This window comes from Anser cygnoides, chromosome 4 (assembly GCF_040182565.1).
Source record: "Anser cygnoides isolate HZ-2024a breed goose chromosome 4, Taihu_goose_T2T_genome, whole genome shotgun sequence".
In the NCBI taxonomy this organism is placed as follows: domain Eukaryota; kingdom Metazoa; phylum Chordata; class Aves; order Anseriformes; family Anatidae; genus Anser; species Anser cygnoides.
Window position 1 is genome coordinate 59,941,274 of NC_089876.1, and position 25,244 is coordinate 59,966,517.

Genomic DNA, 25,244 nt, shown 5'->3' on the forward strand with positions numbered 1-25,244 from the left:
ATATATATAAATATACACACACACACACTAATGGGTTAAATACTAAATTATTTAGTTAAATATTTTATCATGAATAATGTTACTTTATTATGCCTTGCCCAGTTCATGCTTTTATATGTACCTTATCTGAATGTATTACTCTGGTATCTGATTTTCCAGTTTGAGAATAAAACATTATCATGTGACACTCACTCTTGCTATTCTTACTGCTCTTAAATGAGAAAGAAACCACTCAGTGCATTGGTTCAGCATTGCAGACAGTGAAGGTCAGAGACAAGATCATCCCTTATCAACACAAGATTGCCTCTTCTCAGTTCTGACTCTAAAATAACAATAGGTTGAATAATAAATCATTCTATCAGTCATGACAAAGACATAATAACCTCCAGAATATTTAAATGGAATTTTCATTCAGCTCAAAGAGGACTTAATTGCACTGACCACACACATTCTGCAGAACAAAAAGACTTGTCTCTAAGGAATACTTGTAAGTCTTTCTTTTTTTTTTTGAACCAAGACTAACCCTCAGTATTTTCTAGTGAGAAAAAACATACGCAGAACATGCTTGCACATACACACATATGCCCGTATCTTTCAATCTATACATACACATAACAATTAAAAAGCTGTAATTTAGGAATTGTAACAGTGTAACATAAAACTTCAGATTGCTTTAAAAAAAAATAATTTGCCTGTGTATAAAAAGAATGATGTTCTTCTTGTAAGAAGCTATGCAATGGTTGACCTAATAATGGTAGATCAGCACAGAGCCCCGAACCTCATTTATAAGTTAATTTTTCTTGAGGCTTGCCTTGAATATTGATCATTGGAACAGCTATGTGTTTCACCACAGCAATTTTGGCTCAGAAAGCTATTGTATTCTCACTGAAGCAAAAGCCAGACTGAAGATGAAAACAATTTCAGTAACTTTGGGTAATTGAATTGAAGATACTTTGGGTCCAGTTTATCAGAAAACTATTGCATCCCATGAGGAGATCCAGCTTGTGCTCTGGATGAGGCCACAGCTTTGCAGAAACAATAGGATATAAAACTATTGCAGTAACTGCATCCATAGAGAGGGGATAAACTGAAGCAGCAAAGGTAGCTTTAATTCTGGCATTTCATACCCTAAGACTTCAGAACAGTAATGCAAGCCTTTCTTAGGATCATTGCAACACCTTCTAGGTGTCTTTTTTCCTCCTGAAAGAAGGAAGAGGAAACACGGGAGTTGCATTATCTGATCCCCACAGATACCTGAATCACTCCTCTATAAACACTAGACAAACCTCCACCTTTTCACATCTGCTTGCTAACAAAGTTAGGCAACTACAATAAACTTTCAGCTCAAGTTCTCAGCCATTCCTTCCTAGCCAATCTTACCTTTGTGTGTCGAACTTGCTTAAATGCCAATTTTCCCATCACCACCCCTCACCAACTCCCCCTTCCTCTGCCAGCAGCAATTTGTCTCAGTCTAGTGCTCTCATTCCCTCGGTCTTCAAGCCTGGCAGCTTTTCCCCTTCAAGTCTGGTCTATAGGGGAGTCTGAAGGATCAGCAAACACTGTCACCTTAGTTTCAGCTAGCTCTAGCATTCATTGCAGTTGCAGTTACATGAACAGTCCCACTCATTCCCTATACTACCCTTGGCACTCAGAAGCATTCAATACTCAGTTCTAATTTTCTGTTCATGTGCAATGAGAATGGATCTCCAGATATTCTGACTTCACTAAATCTCTACTGAGCATCTGCAAGCACATCTTTCAGAGGCACACAGTTTTTGGAAAGGGAGGTAAAAGTCACATGCCTAACAAAGCCGGCTTGAAGTTTACATTTGTATTCCAGCCAATGAGATCCTAAACTTGCTAAATTATAGGTCACCAGAATTTTTAATGTGAGCAAAATAACTACATTGTAGAAACCCAGCCCCTACTTCTTGCCAAACATCTCTGACCAGGATATGCTGAATTACTTCATTAATAATTGGTACTACCAGTCTACTCCAACCAGTTCACAAGGTTTAATAATGCAGTTTCAAACAAGTTTGAATATTTTTGAGTCTTAAGACCAAGTTTCTTTCAATTGTATCATGATGCTGTTGCTTGTTTTGCTTTCTAAACAAGCTAGTGAAACTTTGCCAGGGCTACTTCCCCAGGAGTCCTGAAGCTAACAGGAATCCTCTACTGACTCTTTAGTGGGTTTAGTACTGGTCTTCAATGTAACGTGACTTCAAGGTTATCAGATGTACCTGCAGCAGTAGCAGTTGCTCTAACCCTGCCACAAGTGCTATTCAGGGCTACATTGTTCCGCATTGTAAGCGTCACTCAACTAATTCATGGAGTGCTAGCACACAAGATGGTATCTGTTTCAGGAAAATGTGTAGATCAGTTACATCCCTTGCTATTATACCAGCTATTTAACCTCGCTGAGTGCAGTGTGAATAACAAGGAGGATAGATAATGTCAGGGAGCAACACAGAATGTTTTCCTTCACAAACTACACCTCGGTTTACTTAACAATTATTAAAATTATGTCCTCAAATTAATATGCTGCATATGATGTTTTAACACTACTTTTACAGCATTTTTTTTAAAATTGGCAACAGTAAGCAGCATTCCCTTAGCAGATGTTCTCAGTTCCCACACACTTAATTATAGTTTATAACTACAATCGCCTACCATACAGTGCATTGCAATGTGTCATTTTAAAAGCCCCTGTTACTTGCTCATTAAATTTCACTACTACTTAGAGCACCAGTGATTTCAACTGCATGCCAACCCACACCCACATGACAAGGAAACAGGCCTCAAATTTAACACATATTTCACACAAGTCTGTACAAGCTACCATAGTGTCCAACTGGTCATTACAGTAAATCACATTCCATGATTTTAATTAACACATTGGTTGTTAAGTGGCATCATGAGTTAGAGTATTTTTTCCTTTGTAGAGCTATTTCAAATAGCTTGAGAAATTGAAACTTAACTGTAAACAAATCAGACAACTATCAACAAATTAGACTCAAAAAATAAATAATTTTTTTTTGTACTTTTTCCAGGTTACAACTACAAGTAGTGAATGAATTTTAGTTGTTTTTTTGTCAGTTTAGTTGCCTAAAACAAGCCATAAATTCTGATCTGCAAAAAAATCAGCATTAGAGTTGCATATCACAAACAAAACAGTCAACAGACAACACACAGAGAACCGTGAACTGCACAGCACATCTGTAGGCTGGGTCCATGACCCCTTCTGTTGCTTTCATCCCTCAACTGGATGTAAACAGGGAATTTTGAACACGATTCTGTAGCCTGCCGCTGCAATGGCAGTTTGACTCCTTCTTTCAGGCTAGCCATGAGAAAAAAAAACAAAACAAAAACAAAAAACACGAGTATTTTGACAGGAAGGCATGCTGGGTCACGCAGCAGCTTTCTGAAGTGCACCCCAGCACTGACATTACAGAGGCACTCAAGCAGCAGCCCAGTGATCCTCACAACACAGTGCAGCATCTTTAGAATTACCAGTGTTGGATTTTCTGCAGACAGAAGAGAAATGCACAGATCTGTAGAGATGAATGACCACATTTACTCCCAGGAGTGTTAAGAGTAAAAATTGACTGAATCCAATAGGATATTAAATTCAAGTGAAAGTGAGATGACTGTAAGGAGGATGACTTGAGGAAAAAGGCAGGGGCAAGGAAAGCTTTTGGGTAAAATTTCCAATATATTGCAAATTGGGGTCTTATAGAGAAGATTAGTAAATTGTTAAACACCTTTTAAAAATCTATGGGCTACGTATATGAAAATATGGTAACTTCAATATGTTCTATATCTGCTTCTTATGACTTTGCATTTAGTAGCAACATTATTTAGAATTCTGTTATTTCTCAATCATTCAATTCTATAAATGCATTTTTGAAATTTACTTGCATTTATAAATACATAAATATTCACGTGAAGCAGTAAGATCTGTATGGCAGATGGATAGAGAAGTAAGCTTCTCCTTCCTTTGTATTTTAAACTTCTCTTGACCCTAGGTGAAATACAACTGCAGGACAGATCCCCTTGGTAGACTGAAGAATTGATTCATATATCTTCAACAAACGGATCATGCCTAGAGAATACATGTGTTGCCCTTGAAAAGATACAGCAGAGAATATGAAGAACTTGGGGGTTCTCTGCCTTGTAATAAGTAAATGAAGGCAACATCAGCCAAGACTACCTAGAACCTACAATAACGAAAAGCAGGCATTCTCAAGAATGACAGCTTCATGAAATGCTCCAGTGATCGGGTCAGTGAATTTATTGTACATCCTGAACTTGCAGAAAGTGAACCAGTCACCATTAATCCATAAACTTTTTAAGGGCACCAAGTGAAGTTCAATAAAATATTTTAATGAAACACAGTCCTTATGCAAGCAAATCCTTCCCCTTGCTTATGATAGCATTTATTTAACACCAGTTGAAGACATTTGGATTTCTTACTCATTCTGGCAATAAGAAAGTCTGCAATTCTCAGAAGTCACATTAAAGAACACTCCATCACCAGACACAGTATTAGATACTGATAAACCCTCTGTAGATGTCTAAGGCAAGCTATAAGCTTGATCTATGCTCTACTGCAAGATTGCTCCGTACTGATTTCAGCTGAGGGACATCAGCATAAACAAGAAGTAGAGTAGAAGATAAGGCCTTACAAATTTATCAGCAATGAATTATTGACTGGGGCCACATCATCCAAAACACACTGAATTTTCTCAAGTGCATAAACCCTGAACCAGCAAATGCTTCTGAATTTTGAGTGAACTGGAGCTGCAAATTCCAAGAACAGGTATCTGCTCCTGCCCTTGGCACTCTGATTATATATTGAGCATCCGACTGCCTCTTACAGCCTCACTGCTGGCTGGCAAATACTGATTACTCTTAATCATCAAGAAAGACAAAAATGTGTACCTCAGTTATATCCTCCATCACAATTCACACAGAATCACAGAATCATCTAGGTTGGAAGAGACCTCCAAGATCACCTAGTCCAACCTCTGACCTAACACTAACAAGTCCTCCACTAAACCATATCACTAAGCTCTAAATCTAAACGTCTTTTAAAGACCTCAAGGGATGGTGACTCAACCACTTCCCTGGACAACCTATTCCAATGCCTAACAACCCGTAACTATGGAATTAAGCCAGCTATCACACACACTGTTTCTAGCGATTATCAGGCAAACCTCTCCTAAATTTTTGCACTTGTACAAACACTGGTCAGTCACTCTTTGTTTCCATGAGCATACAGAACTAAAGGCTGCATACTAAATTCCTCCAAGGCGAAAACTTGCACTTGGTGTAAGCATGTAGCACCACGGCCTCCATTTTCTGCTCAAATAGTAAGGAAAAAGTGCTTAAACTTGATGGCCTCAAAAGTTTTGCAAAAGAGCAGTGTATCAATCTCGTTTATATGACAACCAATCACTGCTTAAATGAGTTGAGTGAAAAGTAAGTGCTTAGTATTAACAAAAGCCTATTAGTATTAATAAAGCCTATTTGGATAATATTAGTAATAAGAAAGTCGTACAAATAAACCATTTTCTTTAAGGTTCACAGAATTTTGTCTGTCCATCCCCTAGCCACACCTCTTTTCTCTAACTTCCAGTCTCAGAAACAGTGAAGAATGCAAATACTTCCTGCTATTTCCTCCCTTGTTATAAGCCAGTGAAGTTCAATTGAGGTCAACGGTGTCCCTTTACCCTAGCTTAGGATCCACCTCCTTAGCCATTGCACATTTATTCATAAGCATTTCAGAGAAAAAAGCCCTGTGCGTAAGTAGAAATTACATGCTACAGAACTTCTCTCACCACTTATGACACAAAACATAACGTGGGCTTTCTTGTTCTCTAACTTAAGCCTTAAGAAACTATGCAAATACAAACTACTTCTGTAGAAGTGATCTATGAGCACCCACTGAAGTACATGCCTACAGGTCATGTTCTTGGGTAAATCACAATTTGTTATGGCCTGTCAACATTAAAACGGAGGACAGCATACTTTGTTATATTACCATACAGCAAATGGAAGGTGACAGAACAACAATGACAAAAATGTCCACAGAAAGCAGACACAGGACACGTTGTGACATTTTGAACGCTGTGTTTGAAGGCTTGCTTGTGGAAGCAACGTGAAGCAGATGAAGGCTGTTCGCTGGCTCTAAAATAATTTCTGAGTTTTGTTGTTTCAGATACTTTACGATTTTGGTTTGTGATAAATACATTCATAATAGACTGGCATTTGTCTTAAAGTCTCATACCCAGACCATCCTCAATGATTTAATACAACTTCAGTATTCATTTTCATGCAAAAATATCCAAAGTGTCACTTCATTATAAAATTCAAGAGACCTGTGTCAAAAATGTTGTATCAAAAACTATCAGTCCCTATTACAACACAGTTTTGTCATGTTTTTTTCTCTCCATGTTCAAATTCAGTTTTTAGTATAGCTTATGAGGTTGAAATACATTGTACTTATTAATGATTATCAAATCCATTTACATTTCTTAGACTGGTATTGCTGGTTTAATCTTTTCCCATTCCAGAAGTACTATTTCCATATTGGCAAGTGTGCGTAACAGCTTCCTGACTTCACTATGCAAAGAGAGCGTGCTTCAAAAGAAACACAGTTTTGTTTGCGCTATCTCAAAACAATGCAACCTACCCCTCCTCCTTTTTCCCTCTGAACATATAATTCTACAATTAAGGAATTATATTCTAAAAGAGCAAATGATGGCATTTTGAACTGAATGCAGTGAATACTGTTGTAAAAGTAGGTACTTGGAACAGACAGGCAAGACTCCCGCATTCCTCTTCTCAGTAAACTTCTGTGCTCTGAAAACCTCAGTTTAGCCACTTATTTTAAGGACTTCACCTCTAACTTCTAATATACAAACACTCTCTTTTTAAGAGCTAGCTATTATCAGCATAACTATAAATCTGACCCAGGTCTTGAGGACTTTGCTAGTAAAAACATTTTGCCGACATAATCAAGATTGATCTTGTAGCCCATTACATAATCATCAACACATATGCAAGTAAACGGCACTGTTTTTTTCAAGCTTTGTCCCAAGGCATAGGAGGATTAAGAATCCCCTGTATCACCGATCTCAACCTCTTACCTGTGAAAGTTTTCATACTACACATGATACTAAACATGTACAAATGTTTTTTCAAAAAGTCTCCCATCACCTACAAAACTAGAGGACTCTAAGAAGCATGAAATATAAAGTCACATAAAAGCAGTCCTACCTTTGCCAAAATGATACCTTTTCTTATAAAAACTTAGGCACCACGGGACTGAGTTTGCAACGCATCCCCACGTTGGCTAGAAGGTTATCAAACCATTTCCTTTGTTTGCCAAGAACACTACAGTAGGTGACGATAAAGCTAAATTATAGTGAACAGCCACCCTCAAACACCTCTTGGCTGAGACTGTTTAGCAACTATTTTGTTTCTCACAGTTTTGCTTGCATGACTCATACAGAAAGAGGACGGGCATTAACACTGATAAGTCAAGCTGTTTTCAGACACTACTGCTTGGCTGCTGTAGAACGTTTTGCAAGCCACTGTCACACACACGCAGCAGATTTCCTTGAAGTATGACAGCAGGAAACAAACCTGGGTGTAGCTGGACAGGCACGCATTGTTTTGAGCTTCCACTGGATGCAGTTACCAAGTCGTTCAGAGGTCAGTGCAGCCACGGAGTCCCTCTGACTGAGCAGTGCTACCCAACTGCATATTTCATTCACCCTTACAGCTCCCGGAGCTGTTTCCAGGCAGACAGACATGGGAGATATTTAATATCAGGGGCAGGCTGGCAGTAGTTTTATGAGAGTCATTTTCTCTGCGTTGCTTTTGAAGAGATTTTTTTAAAAGGTGTGCAAGAGGAGCCAGGAAAATTCTTCCCAGGGGAAAAAAAATGGTAATTTGAAAACATGAACTAACTCTCAGTGGCCATAAGAGACAACGTGGAGCATATACTAATGAACTCTTCACTGTATTAATTTAGACTGCTAAGGCTGTCTTTAAGCAAGTCATATATAAAGGATATCAGAGTAAATTAACCATATTATTTTAGGTACTGGACTGCACCTCAGAGTACCTGAACTTATTTCCCAGTCAGAACAAAGAATCATCGTGACCTTTATTGCTTTGTAAAATTTATGAAACAAAATATTCTGCAAGAAAGCAGAAGAAAATGCTTGCCAGAAATTATATTGAACTTTCTAAATTCTGGCCAAAAAAGCCAGGTTACTGTTCTTATAAGTTTGGCTTCTCATTCAAAAATAAATATTCATTGTAAGTAAGGGCAGCTGTCTTTTATTGGTCATTAGACACCTTGGCAATAGTAACAAATACAACTTCAGGTTCATTGAGGCCAGCAGACTGGGGGAAATAGCTGTTACAATAAAGGGACCCCCAAACGCTGGAGGAATTGGCCTCATGAAGTTCAGCAAATACTAAGTCCTGCACCAGGGATGGAACAGCTCCATGTAGCATGTTCAGTCTGGGAAGCAGCACTGAAAAACAGGATCCAGGAGTCATGGTGGACATGAAGCTGCATGCCTTGAGAGCAGTGAAGGCTAACTGCATAGGGGCTACACTAAACTAGCAAGAGCACCACCACCAGGTCAAGGGCAGTGATCACTCTTCCCTCATTTCACATCCCAGTGAAGCCACACCTGCAGTACTCCATCCAGTTTTGACCACCCCAGTATTAGACAGATACTGAAAAAATGAAGTGAGCCCATCAGAGGTTGAGCTAACAGACTCAGGTTGTGGAGCCCAGCACACACGCAGAAAGGCTGAGGGAGCTGTGGATGTTCAGCCTGGGAAAGAATGCCCGGGGCATTCTGTCTTCAACCACTTACAGAGCTGCAGAGAATACAAGAGCCAAATTTCTTCTTGGAAATGTCAGTGAAAGGACAAGGTGCAACAGACAGATTGCAACAGAGGGGATTATGAATTCTATGCCTGGAAAAGTGAGCTTCACAAGATTAGTCAAGCGTTGGAGTGGGCCCAGCTGTAGAGCCTCCATCTTTAGGGTTGGTCAAAGCTCAGCCACACCAAGTCTTGTGCAACCTTATCTCATTTCAGGATTATCCATCCTCTATGCAGGAGACTGGACTATGGGACCTCCAGAAGCACCACATGATCTAATTTATTCTCATTAATGTGATTCTCTTTGTAGCTCTAGTGAAATATGCTACTACTGTTATTTCACCTTTTAGGATATGAAGTCCAAACAGAATTTAAGATCATTAAATTTTCAGAACTAAGCCAGTTGAAGTACAAAAGTGAAATACCTTTACCACTTATCTAAATTTTAGATGCACAACATGAGTATCAGTAAGGACTTCTGCTTTAAGTGTATAATTGCAGTTATACTTCAAAAAGGTCTTTCATCCTAAGAATAATATCAAACAGGTAAAGCATTCATTTTCGGCTATGAAGAAGTTATCCAGTTATATGCCGTGTTCCTCATACTGTGTAAGAATAGGCACAGCACCCATCTAGACAGTAAGCTCTCCACTTCATTTGTGTTGTGGCACGGCACATTTATCTTAACAACTTCATTAAAATTTTAAGATAATTGATAAAAGGTGGAACAGAAGTGGCAATACACTTTATTTAGATACCCTGATGGAGCAAGACACCTGACTTATGTGATGACTATGAAGAGGCACATTGATTTTTACAGGAATATTAATGTGTACAATGCTAAAAAAAAGTCTAATGAGCAGGTTAATTAGCAAGCAGGGAAATGCAAGAGAAGAAATCGATTGGCCAAGAAAAAAAATGAAAACAAAATGAATATTATGTCAGAGGAATACAGAAATAGCAATGGGCAAATGGAATAAAAGGACAAATGAAGTTCCAGACAAGAACAGTTTGCTTGTAGTGATATTATTTTATTATTTATTTATTTATTTATTATTATTTAACCTACCACATTACTTCTCCTAAGAAAGTCAGATAATATGGTCATATAATCCTTAACTATCTTGTCTGTTGTACCTCCTCTCGGGTATTTCTTTGCTTCCCCCACCCCCATTTAATTGATTTGCACATTTACAATTTTCAGAGGTGATAGACCATACAAACACTCATACTTACAGATACTTTTTTAATCTTCATAAATATGCTTTCTTCACATGGAGAGAAATACTTTTTGAAACAGTTTCTTTTCATCAGCCTTTGAGTGAACTTAAATGACATTCTCTGAGTAGTCTTTTAAAATCATTATGTTTAGAGAGATTAGCAATTAAATATGCTAATAAAGATGCCAGGTTGTCCCTGCAGCCATATTTTAACTCTTAACATGCATCCAACCTCTGTGTTTAGGAAATACAGGATGATGGTCCCATCTGAACACAGAAAGTTCCAGAGCTTCGGGTTTTAATAGCATTAGCTCACATAGCCAGGGAAAACACTGCAGTGTTAAAAACGTTTTGTTGTTGTTGTTGTTGTCTTAATAGAAAGCAAGGACTGCATGAGAAGAGTAAGGAGCATAAATTGGACCTTTATAACCTTTACAATCTCACTAAGAAAATAGCATTCTGAAATAAACAAGCTTGGGAAGATGAATGGGTTTAGACATTCCCTTGAGTGCATCCAAAACTACTGCACTGCATATAATTAGTACAGTGAAAGTGAACATTGCAGAGAGAAGAGAAAATTGCCTTTTTTTGTAGCTTAGCTTTAGAATACAACTTCCAAGCTTCATTTACAAGAATCTGTATTGGGATCTGTTTATAGCACATTGACACAAAATCTTAATATGAGCAAACTCATTTTTGGCACAATCCCAAGTCTACTGTGAGGTGGTGATTTTTTAGAGCTGTTTTTGAACCAGCTAACAGAAATCCCTACAGGCATAGGGATGAAAATCATGAAGCAAAAAGAATCAAAATCTGTAATTACAGACTGTCTTTTCCAGTAAACAATTACTTGCCTCTACCACCATGTACAAACCTATGTGACCAATGTGAGCATCACAGGAGTTTTAGGATTCCAGCCTTCTGACAGAAAGGCCATACAGACGTATCAAACCAGGAGTAACCTCAGGCAGATTTCTGTTCTCCTCATAAAGGTACACGAATGCATTAGGCATGCTCACATATTGACAAATAGCTTTTGAGACTCATGTTCAACAGCTATAGCTAATTTATTAGCTGTCAAAGCTAACACATCATGTAAACAGCTCACAGTGCAAATAACACGCAAAGGCAGATAGCCAGGGATATAAAACTGTCAAAGCTAGCTTTTCACTATACACTTTCACTGGGCATTTGTAATTAAAGGGGATTCCTTGATTTTTGACAGACTATTTCTTTAATTTATAAGTAGAAAAAAAAACCAAAAACACAACAAACCAACCAAACAACAACAACAAAACAAACAACAACAAAACAAAAACAAAAAAAACACCACACACTCTCTACACCCCACCACTCCCAAAAGAAAATGCCCCAGAAAATTGGTACAGATGCAAGGCCTGAGACAAGGCAAAATATGACTAAACCACAGGCCTGAAGTTCTTCTCTCTTCATTTCAGCAAACACATCTAAATCCCTCATTAATTAGGAAACTAATTTTGTCTAGCTTTTAAAAAGACCATTAAGCTTGCTTTTAATGGGAAAAAATCACATTTTTTCAATATGCTAAAGCACTTAATATTAAAGGAAGAATAAGTGCATTACAGGTCATCACATACACTTGAAAGGAGTGAAGACAGAAATAGGTAGTTTAACTCTTATTTCCCTTTTTCTCACCAGAAGTGCCAAATGCCAGCTGTGATCACTTTGCTCAATGTCTGACTAAATTTTTTTGTTTGTTTGTTTCTGTTTTACAGGACCTACTGCTGTTATATGTTCTGCCTTTACATTTACATTCTTTTGTTGTGACTGAAGTTCTCTCTTCTAAGGGAAAAGAAATTTCCCAAATTTTCCTGACATCTCAATTTTTACATCTGTGTCTGGCTATCTAAGAAATTGGTGAAATAGTTCCTTGCAATGGTTGACTATATTCCGAGAAGTATGATACATACCTATATTAATCTGTTTCTTATGACTCAGTAGTTATTCAAGTACCGTCTAGAATTTTCAAAAGCTCATGAACATCGACATGAATGGCAGGTAGAAGCATAGGCACCTTTTAAAATCCAGTTATATGGCTATCTGCATCTTTTGCTAATTAAGCATCTTGAAATAGTAGCCCCTGTGCATTTATAGCATTTCAGAAAAAAAATAAATTGTGCAACCTCAAATATACCTAAGGAGACTATTAGCAATCCTCCAAAGTTTTACTCGTTTCTTTTGCTGTCTTCTGAGTTGGTCTCCTGAACAATCACAAACTCATACTTGCACACGTACACTGATATATGTGCAAGGCTGTGCATGTGGCAGGAAGATAGCCCAGAGACCATCTTTCTGATGCCCCAGCTTTAAAGGCAGTGTTATGGGGAACAGCAGACTGTGGGGAACAGACTGTACCTTGCCTCTCTCACGGGGGCCTCTCATTTCTTCACTGAGAAGCAAGTCCAGCCTTCTTCCCACAGTTCTGCTGAATGTAGTTTGACATCCTTTGCTGCTCCTCAGGCTGGTGGTGTTTTCCCCATTAAATAATAAAAGCCACTATTTCAGTAAGTATGCTACCCACTCAGCAGAAAGGATCTAAAAGAGTTTTCATGTAGTTTTATATATGAAAAAAATTAACTGTTTATATTTTAAAGTATAAACTTTTAAATGAGAACATCTCCACCTGTGCACCCTATCTCTCTCTTACCCTCCATAACTACAGCTTTGCACATTTTTCTTCACAATGCTGACAGAATAACAGAACATTTCAACAGTCAAGTTTCTCATAAGCAGCCTGTATCCCCTATACTGAATCTATCCCTCTGACTTTTCTGAAATTCACTATACTTCTTGTATGTCCCATATAATGTTCCCGGTAAAAGCACCCCAGCAATCACCCATTTGGTTGCTCTTCAATCATGCCTGAAGTGCAAACTTCACTTTATTCAATTTTAGTAACTCTTGCTCATGTTACCAGTCACACTGATGTTCCCAACGATGACAACTTTTTAATCCACTTAGCAAATTCTTTCACAATCACTGATGATTTCTCTCTCTCTCTTTTTTTTTTTTTTTAAGTTACTTTCATAAATAGATCCCATTTGCTCCATTTAATACACAAACCAGCCATGTTTTCTGATGAGCTCAGGTTAAGGGGAATACCATAGAGGATCGTGCTCACATTTTATTGCATTTTTCACACAGCTGAGCCCAATAGGGTGCTGGCAGAGAAATAAGATTCCCAGAAACCTCATCTTAAGGAAAAAAAGATTTGGAACCTCCTGGCAAAGATAACACACTACTATGTATTGTAATGATTAACTAGCCAGATGTAGGGCTGTCAGATCGCAATACAAAGTGTTAAATAAACAACTAGTATATACCACACATTCAATTCTACCAGGATCATCAAAACACAAAGGAAGTCATAAAACTATAAGCAAAGCAGCCCTGTTGTGAATTTTTCAGAATTCCTCAGTCACTGACAGCACGCTTAGTTCATCTACCTAGGAAAGAAACTTTTTTTCTTTCCTATTTTCAGTCTTTATAGATCTAGATGTCAACACCTTTTTAAAAAAAAAATAAAAAAATCGACAGGCTTTTAGAAAGGTCTTGTGCTATGCAATTATCTTTTTAATGGAAAATTTTCAGCAGGGATCCCTTGTCCTTGGACTAGTCCTGTGAGTACTACAAATGCCTACTAACACCATGCGTGTCTAATTAAATGACTGTGGGTCCTATTCAAAAACATCGCCAGCCTGCATATGTGCAAATTGTTTTTGGTACGTAAACAATTGTTTCATGAGATTCATTAAACCCTTTCATTAAAATCTTTTCATGCTGCATGTATTAAGAGGAAGTGTTCAGGTCATACTTGAGAAAGGTGTATTAGAAGGTTCTAGTCCCACACAATTTCAGAAATAAAGACTTAAAATGCAGAAGGGAGGACATTTTGTATTTTTACTTTCTCTTAAAAGAAAGAAGAAACTAAGTCAATGCTGAGCATGGCCACAAGGCACCAGGAGCAAGGTCAGTAACCATGCTGAGATGTTCATCCTGATTTTATAATTTGCTCTCCTTGACAAATTAAATACTGAATTACAGAATACATATTAAATACATATTAATATGTATTAATATTAAATACATATTACATCTCAAGTATCTACTCTACAGTGTCACCTGATTTTGTCTCAAAAAAAAAAAAAAACAACCAAACCACAGAATAATTTACAACTATTTTGACAATTTCCAGATTTCTTGTTTCATGACATGCAATCAACTTCCTCAGACATTTTCCATAAGCAAGCACCAGCCAAGCAGTGCAGTGCTTTCTGACACACCGGCTAAAGAGAGGTGAAAGCTGAGGGGAAATGCAGCAAGACTCTGCTCCTGCCTTCTCCACACTGCATGTGGCTCAGGCAGCACAGTACCTGGGCAGATTATCTCCCTTCAAAGGAGCCCCAGTTGATCTTGGTGCTCTGACTACTGTTGGGTTCACAGGAAATCCACCTTCCCCTAACAGTACAGGTAGACAAACAACGTACTTGAGAGTTGGATTATAGAAAAGCCTGAAAAAAGTTTCCTTCTCTTCATCAGGTGAGCCTGCTGTACAACTCATAAGCCTTATCTGAAGGATGCAAAGGTCCCAAAATAAGCTTTGATTTCCAAAGGCTCTCAACTGCAGACACTGTACCTTCAAGGCTTTGTACTAATGCGACCTCCTGCTGCTGTGTTAAGTTACGATGCTACAACACCACAGTAATACCGTGGTGCAGAGGTTGCACCCGAAGCAACAGCAACAGAGTACTGTCTCGGGCTTCAGCCACCCTCCATCGGGCACCTCGCTGTCCCCTGGGGCTGCCAATTGTTTGGGCACAATACATGGCATGGGCACACAGAAGGAGGTGGCCAAGGGTGAACTTTGCTCCCAAAGTGCTAAAGAGCTGGCAGCCAAAGAACTGACTATTTATCAGTCTTAGCCAGATTAAAAAGGCTTAACGTGAAATAAGAACAACTGTTCCACATGGCACAAGTGTTCTAACATGAGACAATCTGCAAGGAATTTCAGAAATTGAGAAAAGCAAAGTGAAGATAAACTACTGCCTTCTGATATATTTTTTCTTCTAACAGCCGAGTTGATGCATTTCCTGTCACAGTCCTTGATACGGTGTGTCAAGTAGACAGAGACGCTGTGCACACTGTGAAGCAATTGAGTTTTCTGATTCAGCTACCTGAAGTGATAACACTGGCGTTACCACAATGCAGAACTGCAGCAGATTGCCACTCGCCTTTCTGATTTAAAAATGTCAGGGCTCTAATTTGAAGTCCTTAATATATGCTTACAAATTTTGTGGTCTTCTGTGGGATATAAGCACGTGCTTTTCTGTATAAGGATGGAATTATTCCCAAGCTAAAAAAAAAACAAACATACGCTGTAGAAATCTGCTAGATTTAGGCCTCAAAAAACTCCTGTGCAACAGATTTCCAGCACTGATTTTCCATATTAGAAAGCAGACATTTTCTTCTTCCAGTTAACTGAGCACAGTTCATTTACCTTAAAAGAACTCTAAACAATTTTTTGGCTAGTGTAGTAACTGGAAAAGCAGCTTTAACTCTGCAGTTTTGCAACAGAGCGGGTTCACGGTTATTTTTATACTTTCTGCTTTGTCAAGCATTTTATACACGCTATTTCTTTTCTATAATTCATTCCAAAAATGTCTATTCCAAGTATTTTTTCCATATCTAGCCACAAGATGTTGTTTCTTTTCTAAGAATAAACAGTATTTCAGTTTACAAAATGTCAAACTCCTTGACGTGAACATATCTTTATATAGTAAAGGCATCCAAAGCCTTCTTGTCTGGTATGTGGCTGAAAAGGGGCAGCCCTATTAGGTGGGAACCTATAAAGACAGATTTCCCTACATACCTGATTGGTCATACTTACAGAAATTCCCAGTGGGAATGACAAGATTATTTTTCCTTTGCTTCTCCTTTTCTTTTTCCCCCCCTATTTGCACTAAATGCAAGTCAATTTATATCTTTGACCCCCAATACACTTACGCAAAAGAACCCTGGTGATGCTATCTTAAATTTACATTTTCAGCAGGAGTCAGAGAATTCAGCCATCAGAATATTAAAAGTTGTAGCATTACATGAGCTGAGGGAATAAGCTTGTAAATTAGCTGTCAAGTTCAATAAAAAGACCAACAGTCCAGGAAGCTGGCAGTCACCATTTGATACTGCATTGCTGATTGTGCCTTATGGTAAAGATTAAATTATGTTCTTATCAAAAACCTGTTTGCATTCATTGCAAAATAGAAGCAATTAGAAATAAATAAAAAAGGTTAATGCACCTCTGAATTCAGAAGGGCATGACAGTATTCCTCCCAGTGCAATAGAAGTGATATGTCTTAAAAAGTTAATCACTTCTTTTAATGCCTTTAAATATTTGGCACAAGGCACAGCCTAACAAATGGCTTATAAAAGCAGACATCACACATATTGTGGGCTATTTATGTGTTTATAGGCCTCCTCTGCTGACAAACTACTACCAGCTTGAGAAATGAAGCATTTAACCTATGCAAGGAAATAAAGGAAAATCATACCGAATATTATTTAGACTCTTATTAGTACATTTTTGCCTAAAGGCTCTTGTATACAACCCCCTTTGCTACTGGCTTACGTGGTTCTGTCTCACTCTGTCTTTACAGAGTGCATTAAAGGTTGTATTTATGGTAATAGGAAAAGACAACAGCAGATGTGGCTGAAGGTGCCTGGGTCTTTAGAAGAGCTGAGAAAAAAAAAAATAATTCCTCAGACCCTCCCCTTTATTTCGCACAAAGTACCTGCAATACCAAGAAGCTCACAACATCAGTGAAAAGATGACAAGAGCTCAGGGCTGAGCTCGGATCGTTTGCTAAGATTTAATGTTCTCTGCCTTTGATAAATTCCAAATGCCAGACTCTGTTGATACACTCACTTTTATCCAGAATCTCATTTTTTCCTTCCTGCCTTATGTATAGGAACTGCTCATTATACATTTAGATGCCACACTCTGTAAACACTTAACTCTATTTCAAATTAAAATAATGTTAGCAGTATCCCTTTCCTGAGATGAGGAAACATTACTGATGGCTATAAGAACAGAACCCTGCCCCCTGCACATATTTACCAGTGAGTTAAGTAATAAGCCATAAAATATAGATGATGGAAAACTCAAAGCCCTTGGGAAAACAAGATGGCATCATATGCAGCATGTAAGTATTTGTGGGAACAATGTACAAACACAGCTCATTCTGCATATTTAGTACTTCTGTAATACAAGTATTTCGCTAGCTGCTCCAGTAAGAGAAAAACCAAGAGGATTGTTCATTTTTAAGAAGGAAAACAAATACTTGTCTGTACACTTAAGAACTGGACAATTCCTTGTGTGCCAGCTTTTAAAGCTATGTGGGGGGAAATGGCCCCAGCTTTTTTTATAACTTCTTTTGCTACTGCTTTCTATAACTGATGAATATTGTGAATATCGGATGTTATGCTTGTGAGAGAAACCAAAGAACAAATACACAGACCACCGAAAGGTTTCTGCTAAAAAACAAACAAAAAATTCAAAACAGAGTAGCCAACACAAACAGACAAATATTTGTCAAAACTTTCACTAATATTAACAGAGGTACAGTACCGTCCATTAGGAGATGGTATACATTTTCTTTTCTAGAACTAGCACACCTTCCTGCTTGCTCAGATATCTGAATCCTCCATTGCACACATACTTTTTTTTTTTTTTTTTAAACAGAGGCCCTTAAGGAATTTCAGAAGTTTGAAGCTCACTGTCCCATCTGGAATCCCTGTAGAATATAGGAGAGGCTGGATTTCTACACTGAAGTCAGCAGGCATGTAAATGCATCACGGCTAAATTGTAGAGCTCCTTTCCTCTTTATTTACATTTTTTTGCTAAGCTTAAAAATGCAGATGTTTAATATCTAGCGAAATTCTTAACGAGATTGTAGAATAAAAGGCAAAGCAATAAGTTTGGATGAGTTATTAACTAAGAAATCTGCAGAACATCCACCTTCTTGCACTGCATGACTTTCTGAAGCTAGGAAAAATTATGTATTACTCTGCACAGAGCACAAACATCACTATGTAGGAATATAAACAGATTCTACCAGATGATTCCATGGATTTGTAACTGCAAGAATTCATTTCATTTCTCCTTAAAAAGCATAAATGAAACCAGTATGTGTTTAACAACTCAGTGCAATAATGAAGTGTAGGTAACTATATAGTAATAGCTATGTACATGCACCCTGTAACTGTAAGCATATAAAAATATATATAAACATTTTCAGAGGGAAACATGCATATAAGCAGTATAATAAATCTATAGACAGCGTACCAGCACCAGAATCATCTGAAAGACTGGGATTCAGGGTCATGAATAGCCAATTAGAATGTGCTTGATATTTTAGTTCAGAAGACAAAGACAGATGTAGCATAATATTGGAGAAAAGAAACAGACTCTCCAAATGCTTAGGGAAATCTCTGGATACAATTACAAATTCTAACTGAGGTTATAAATAACACTTTTACAGCACAGAACAAGTGAATGTGACATCTTCCACATCATCACTAACATTTGATGGTTCCCATTCAGGTGACGGCAGTCAAATGCCATGGGATGATTAAACTCACGATAACCTCTTGAGCCAACATCTACTAAGAAAAAGCCCAGACCAGCTTCTGCACAGCATGCAATGATGAGCAACACTTAAAACAATATCAAAAAAAAAAAAACCCTACTGATAATACCTATTTATGTAACAAACTCCAAAATGTCATCTAACAGCCCTGCTAAGGTCAAAATACACACTAAAATTCTGAAGATGGAGACAAGAAACAAATGAAGAAAGATTTAATCTCAGGATTTTAATTTTGAGTCATCTACTAGTTAGAAAGGGAGATTACAAATCAATACTAACGACACAAATTGAATAGGGGCATGTACATAGAGGGAAAATTTTTAAAAGCCCTTTGTCTTTACTTTCTTGACCTATGTACTGTAACTTTTGAGTGCTATAAATTTAAAATTAATTCACCTATAAAACATGCTGTAGTGTAAAGAACTTCACTTAATGCATATCACTTATTTCCATTACAATATATTACTCTATCATTCCAAGAGGCATACTAAAAAGCTCAACATATTCTATTTCAAAACTATTTGCAGGATTTGTATCTCAAAACCGGGTCTGCAAAAAAAGACTGTTTCAAGCTATTTTAAAACTTTTCAATGTCAGCCATTTCACATGAAAAACAGAAAACAAATGTTAATGCAATACTCCAGAGTTGTTCATTGTTTATCATAAGTAATGCATAGAACTGCAACAGGTATGGGGCCTGATTCTTAACACAGAAGTTACTCTTTTTACAGATGTGAAGCAATCTCCTTTGAGATGACCAGTAAGTTATATCACAAAGGTGAAGGACCTGTCAACCTCATTACACCTTGCCAGAATCAAGTCTTATTAAAATATGTAGTGTATCATGGCATCTGCTCCATTGACCACCTGAGAAGACTGGCTGATAATCTCAATTTATGCACAACTTCCCAACAAAGAGTATTTTATTCAGTAGGAAATGGAAGCATGCAGTTTACTTGAACATCCTAATAGTGAAAAGTCATTTTACTCTTCAGCTTTTATTTCTTTGTGTTTGGGAACATAATGTCTCTGTGATTATACAGGATTACAGTGTGTAGTGATTTCCTATTGACTAGTTAACTATGCAGCTCAGAACACATCAAGGTCATAGTTTTATGCCAAGCCACAGCTACAGGCCTGAATGTAGCATGCAGTGCTTCATCAGCCACATGGAGTAGTACAAAGCATCACCAATACCTAATTAATGAAGAATCTGCTTTAAATCAATGCACTCCTCTGATATGCTTTATCAGGAATACACAAGAACTGAGGAAAAAATAATTAAAACTTTATGGTTCATCAACCCTAAATATTTTGTCCAATAACTTATTTCATAACTGAAACTTCTGAAACTGAAACTCCTTCCCAGGTTGTAATAGTCATGTATAATTTTGGGACAGCAGTGACTCAGCCCATAGATGAGTAAGCCCTTGTACATATATGTCCTTATTGTTTTTTGGATGATTGTATGTGAAAATTGGTGATAAAATCTGCATATACACAAAGACAAACCACATGTAAATGCTGCTGTAAATGGTTCGGCCAGCATGCCAGAAATTATGTAAGCAACTAGTGTCATATATATGAAACGGTGCATATAATTGTAGGCCATGTTTGAAAACGCATCCCATGTCTCGACAAAAGTTTGTATGCTTCTGTGCTAGCTATCTACTCATCGTGACCTCAAGTGTAGTTTTTGCAAACATTATGCATGAGTGTCTTTATATTCACTAGTTCAGCTATCATGAATTTTGCATTCCAGCTATCATTCTCAGATGCTCATCAGACATGCTTATTCCCACTTCGTTATAGAGCACTAGTGGTTCAGCTGCTGTCCTCTGTGTGTAGTTTTTAAACAGCAGCTGTTGAGCACTGATGATACTAAAGCTCATATTTCTAAAGGAAAAGACATTCTTGTTGAAAAAAATTGAGAAGTCTGCTTTCAGCGCTACAGAAGCCTTAGGTCTCACATTTTTATGGTCCTAAGGCTACAGTGTCAGAAACTTTACTTTTCGCTCTTCTGTGTAGGAAGAATCCATAGTATCTTCTTCATTAAATACTTGTCTAGTCTTGGAGGAGGTGCCAAACTTCTTAGTAGCTGCTATTTTGTATTATTCTAATACTGTCACCAGATACAAAAGTTTCCTTGTACAAATCTCAACACCTGGGACTAGCAGTCATGCAGCTTCTGCATTTTCTTAATTTGCCTCCTAGAAAAAATCCCAAGTGATGATGCTCAAAACAGAACTATTAAGTTACAAAGCACTTCTCAGGTAGAGTTTGTCAAGTAGAATAATATTTGTAGAAAACTTAAAAACATTCCTATCCTGTAACAAAACACTTTTTGGAAACACCTTTCTTTCAAGAGACAAAAACTTCCTCACACCCTTTTTTTCCCTCCAGCAGTTACCTTATCTGACCTGGTTTAGTTCTGAGCAGGTCTTAATGTCACTAGCTTAGTGCACTAGGAGCGAGTTAATATAATTAATTGGAAAGCACTCAGGAATCGTGCTCAACAGGAAGAAAAGTAGCACACCAAAACCTGCACTGGACTCTCTCGAGTCCACCTCATTGCCATAAAGAACCCTCAGTGACAACACTGTCAAACATTTTTAGTCTGGGCTTGCTTACAATCACCTCATGCTAATATTACGCCTGCCCTTGTGCTAAATTAGTTACCAGATTGTGTGCATTTGTGAGATATGGATGCAGACAGCTAGGCTGCAGCCACAAACAGACCACACAAAGCATTTAAACAGTGAGAAGATATCTAAGGGCGTGTATGCATTTGTTCCATCTAAAGATAGGGCTTGCATTACAGTGCCTTTATTAAACCTGAAAAACTGCAGTCTCTTCTCACTTGCTACATGCTGAATAGGACTGCTGTTGCCACCACAAGCGCTGATCAATGTAGGCTGCTGACAAAGACAAACACAGATGTTACTCAGAGAAGAATTTAACAACTAGCACTTCAGTATCTCATGCATGGATGCTCTAATTTTCAAACTCATTGTTTTACTAGCAGGGATGAAATTACTCTGTTACCTTTTTAATGACGACTAAGAGATTAAAACTGAAAGGCCATTAACATGCTGCACACACGGCCATCGGGCCACTCTCAAACACTATTCTTCTACTGCTCGTAAATTTTAGAGGGGTAAGTAAATGTCTTCTACAACTTCAGTAGTATACTAAGCACCATTACAATATAACTAGCAAATAGCTGACCCAGTTCCAACCCTTCAATTTACAATTAGAGCTTTGAAGGGGTGCCACAGGCTGCAATGCTTAATTTTATCTTCATTAGTCTGCAAAGATAATTTCTTTGGGATAAATTCTTTCACAGAAACCAAGTTACTTTGAGCAGTGCTTCTTGTTTTTTGGTGAAGGTTGGCCCTAATTTTGAAACTTGTCTAAAAGAAGTCATATTGTCCTATGATCACTGTTCACTGCTATGAATCGAGAGACACATTTATAGAATTAAGACTCTACACACACAAAAAAAGACCGCAATTCCTCCCTCTGAAATCTTGCAACAAAGACAAAACCTCAGCATACATCTAGAGAACATTACAGCTGACAAGTCAGTCCAGTCCACTGCTGGCTGAGAAGTTTTCTCCGTTTACCTTATTTGTACCATCTTGTACCTTCACACTATTTGTCTCTACTAAAGAGGCAATACAGTGTTGTAGCTTGAAAATGAGACTATTCTGAACTCGAGTGATAACTCTAGTCCTCAGTAAGAAGAGAACAGTGTTGTAAACATTCAAGGTAATATTTTGAAGTCATAGAAGAAGGTTTTATTCACAATAGTGACTAATTTCTAGTACAATCAGAATAATTTAGGCTGGAAAAGACCTCCAAGATCACCAAGTCCAACTATCAACCTGACTTACTGAGTCCAATCCCTAAATGATGTTCCCCAGTGCCATGTCCATGTGTCTCTTAAATACCTCTGGGGATGGGGACTTCATCACTTCCCTGGGCAGCCCATTTCAATGCTTGACCATCCATTTCACAAAGAAATTCTTCCTGAAGTTCGATCTAAACCTCCCTGGTGCAACTTGAGGCCATTTCCTCGTGTCCTATTGCTTGTCACTTGAGAAGAGACCAACAACCTCTTTGCTGCAAACTCCTTTCAGTAAAGCAAGAAGAAGCATGTCTTAATGATAAAGGACAGAAATTAGCCAATACACTATAATTCATAAAGCCTACACTATTCGTAGGCTAAAATGTATATTTAACTCTCTTGCTTGAGTTCTTGGATGCTTCTTGTTTTGTTCGTTACCATGGACTACTACATCAGACACTAAAGATGCAGTACACGAGATCTCCATGTGCAAAACATCATCTCACTTAGCAATTTCCCCATACTTCTACTTATTAAAGGTGACAAATGATTCTTAATGTATGAAGAGATATAATATCCTTAGGCAACTTAAGCTATCACTTTAATAGGATAGCCCTGAAAATAAATTTTTATTCAGGTATCTAAGGACAAAAACATGACATACTAATTAAATAAAATTTCTACTTAGATGAAAAACATTCCACAAGAAAACAAAATCTCTGTGCAGGTTTATTCAACCATGCGTGCCTCATATGTTACTACTACAGCACATTACCCACAAACAATTTCTTCATCACTGAATACACTCAATTCATCTACCAGTGCTTAATAAATATTTGATCCTAATTGAACCTAATGATTTTTTTCAGCCTTTGAGATGGTACTGCAGACTAACAAGAAGGTTTTTAACCCCCACTGACTTTTCTTAGTGCATTGCTTGATTTAAAAGCAAAATTCTGAGAACTTGAGAGTTCTGTTTAAAGACAAGTGAACATGGAAAAGATGTGTATTTGCTATCAAGAGATTGTAAAAGAGATTCTAAAAGGGTCAAGTTAGTTATGCAGATGATGTACTCTGGAAGACTGTGTTAGATACATCCCTGCTACCAAAATAGTCTAACTGATGATCAAAAGCCCCTCGGCATCCTTGGGATGCTTGAAATGAAATCCAAGTATTCCTACATAAAATAATCCCTCAGCACATTCTATATATTTAAACATTTACAATTGAAGAGACAGCTTGCTATTGTTAGTTGTTTTGCCAGATTATTATTTTTAATGAGGAAATTTGGGAGTTCGCATGTTTATTTTAGCATTCACTTGTAATTTTCTATGTTCTGTTTAATCAGAAAATTAGGAAGGTTTTTTATTTTAAAGATTTCTTCAATTGCACAAATAAGTTGGTTGCATTTACCTTAAAAGCAAAACAATCTCATGCTAGTTTAAAAATTATATTCTTTGTTCCAGTTTTGCAGAGATTCTATTTTTTTGTTTGTTTGTTTTCCCTTTAGCAGTAGGAAGATTACCATTAACACTGGAGCATTTGCCCAACTAAGCTGGGTAGATAGGAACTGCTTGCCAGAGATGGAAATGGGGAAAGAAATTCCAAGGTGTGAAGCTCTTTTCTATCAAAATAAATGTTAATATATTGCTTTGTACAATTCCTGGGGGTGGCTCTGCTACCTTAAAGTCAAATATACTGCAACAAGTAAAATATTTTGTCATGCATCAGGTTTACCTCATGGTTATTGCTTTGTTTGCTGTTATTTTGCACCTCGGATAGGTTCACCATCTTTCATTTTGAACCATTACCGACATTTCTCTGCTTTAAAAAATATTCACAGTTTTTCAAATACTGGAAAGTATTTGTCTGACCACAGCTTATTTCCTAGCTTTCAAAAAAGGAACTGGCATCTTAACTGGCACTAATTGGTGGGCCCAGAACAGAAGGGATTTTCACGCTTGCCTAGATACAGTTTCTCCTGACACCCACTCCATAGTGGTGTCGTGCCAAGAGAGAAGCATCATATGCACTCTGACTTCTGGTGCTGCTTTGGTGTTACCAGAGAGAACTTTTAGCTTTGGGACTCAGTGCCATACCATTCAAATTGTGTACAGTTGACACCTTTTCTTCCAACCGATCATACCTTTGTGGTATAACTTTTTGGTCCTCTCCTGGTACCACCTGAAAAATTCAGCTGTGTTTAGATTTCAAATATCTAGGAAAAGCTTGAAATTACATTCCAGTTGTTCCCTTATCTGAAGTTAAGTTAGCTTCAGATACATAAGATTTAAATATTTCATTTTTATTTTTTTTTTAAAGGCATTTTATTTTGAAGTTTTTAACCTCCTTTTGCTAAATAACTGATACTGGCAATCCTGCTGAAATGTGCTGTTTCTAGAATTGCTAGATGAATGCATTAGAATAAAATTACTGCAGATGCCTGATGAAACAACCTAGAATGGTTAGATTAAACTTATTTTAAGTACCTATTTTTGTTAGTGTTGCTTTACATAAGTGGTTTAGATTCTAATTTTCTTCTATCAACTCAGCTTGAGGGAGGAATCTTTTGTC

At 37.5% G+C, this 25,244-nt stretch overlaps 1 protein-coding gene across 12 annotated transcripts in view; it reads right to left on the bottom strand.

The window, feature by feature from the left end:
- SORBS2 (sorbin and SH3 domain containing 2) overlaps positions 1-25,244 on the bottom strand; it is a 160,082-nt gene that overhangs the window by 96,996 nt on the left and 37,842 nt on the right. The window contains exon 1 of one of the 12 annotated variants that reach the window (XM_066996234.1): positions 7,285-10,038. The exons of 10 other annotated variants lie outside the window; for them this stretch is intronic. The gene's annotated coding sequence lies outside the window, so the exon portion shown is untranslated. Of the gene's footprint in view, positions 1-7,284; positions 10,039-25,244 lie in introns of those variants that run through there. One more of the 12 variants, XM_066996235.1, reaches the window with a different exon arrangement.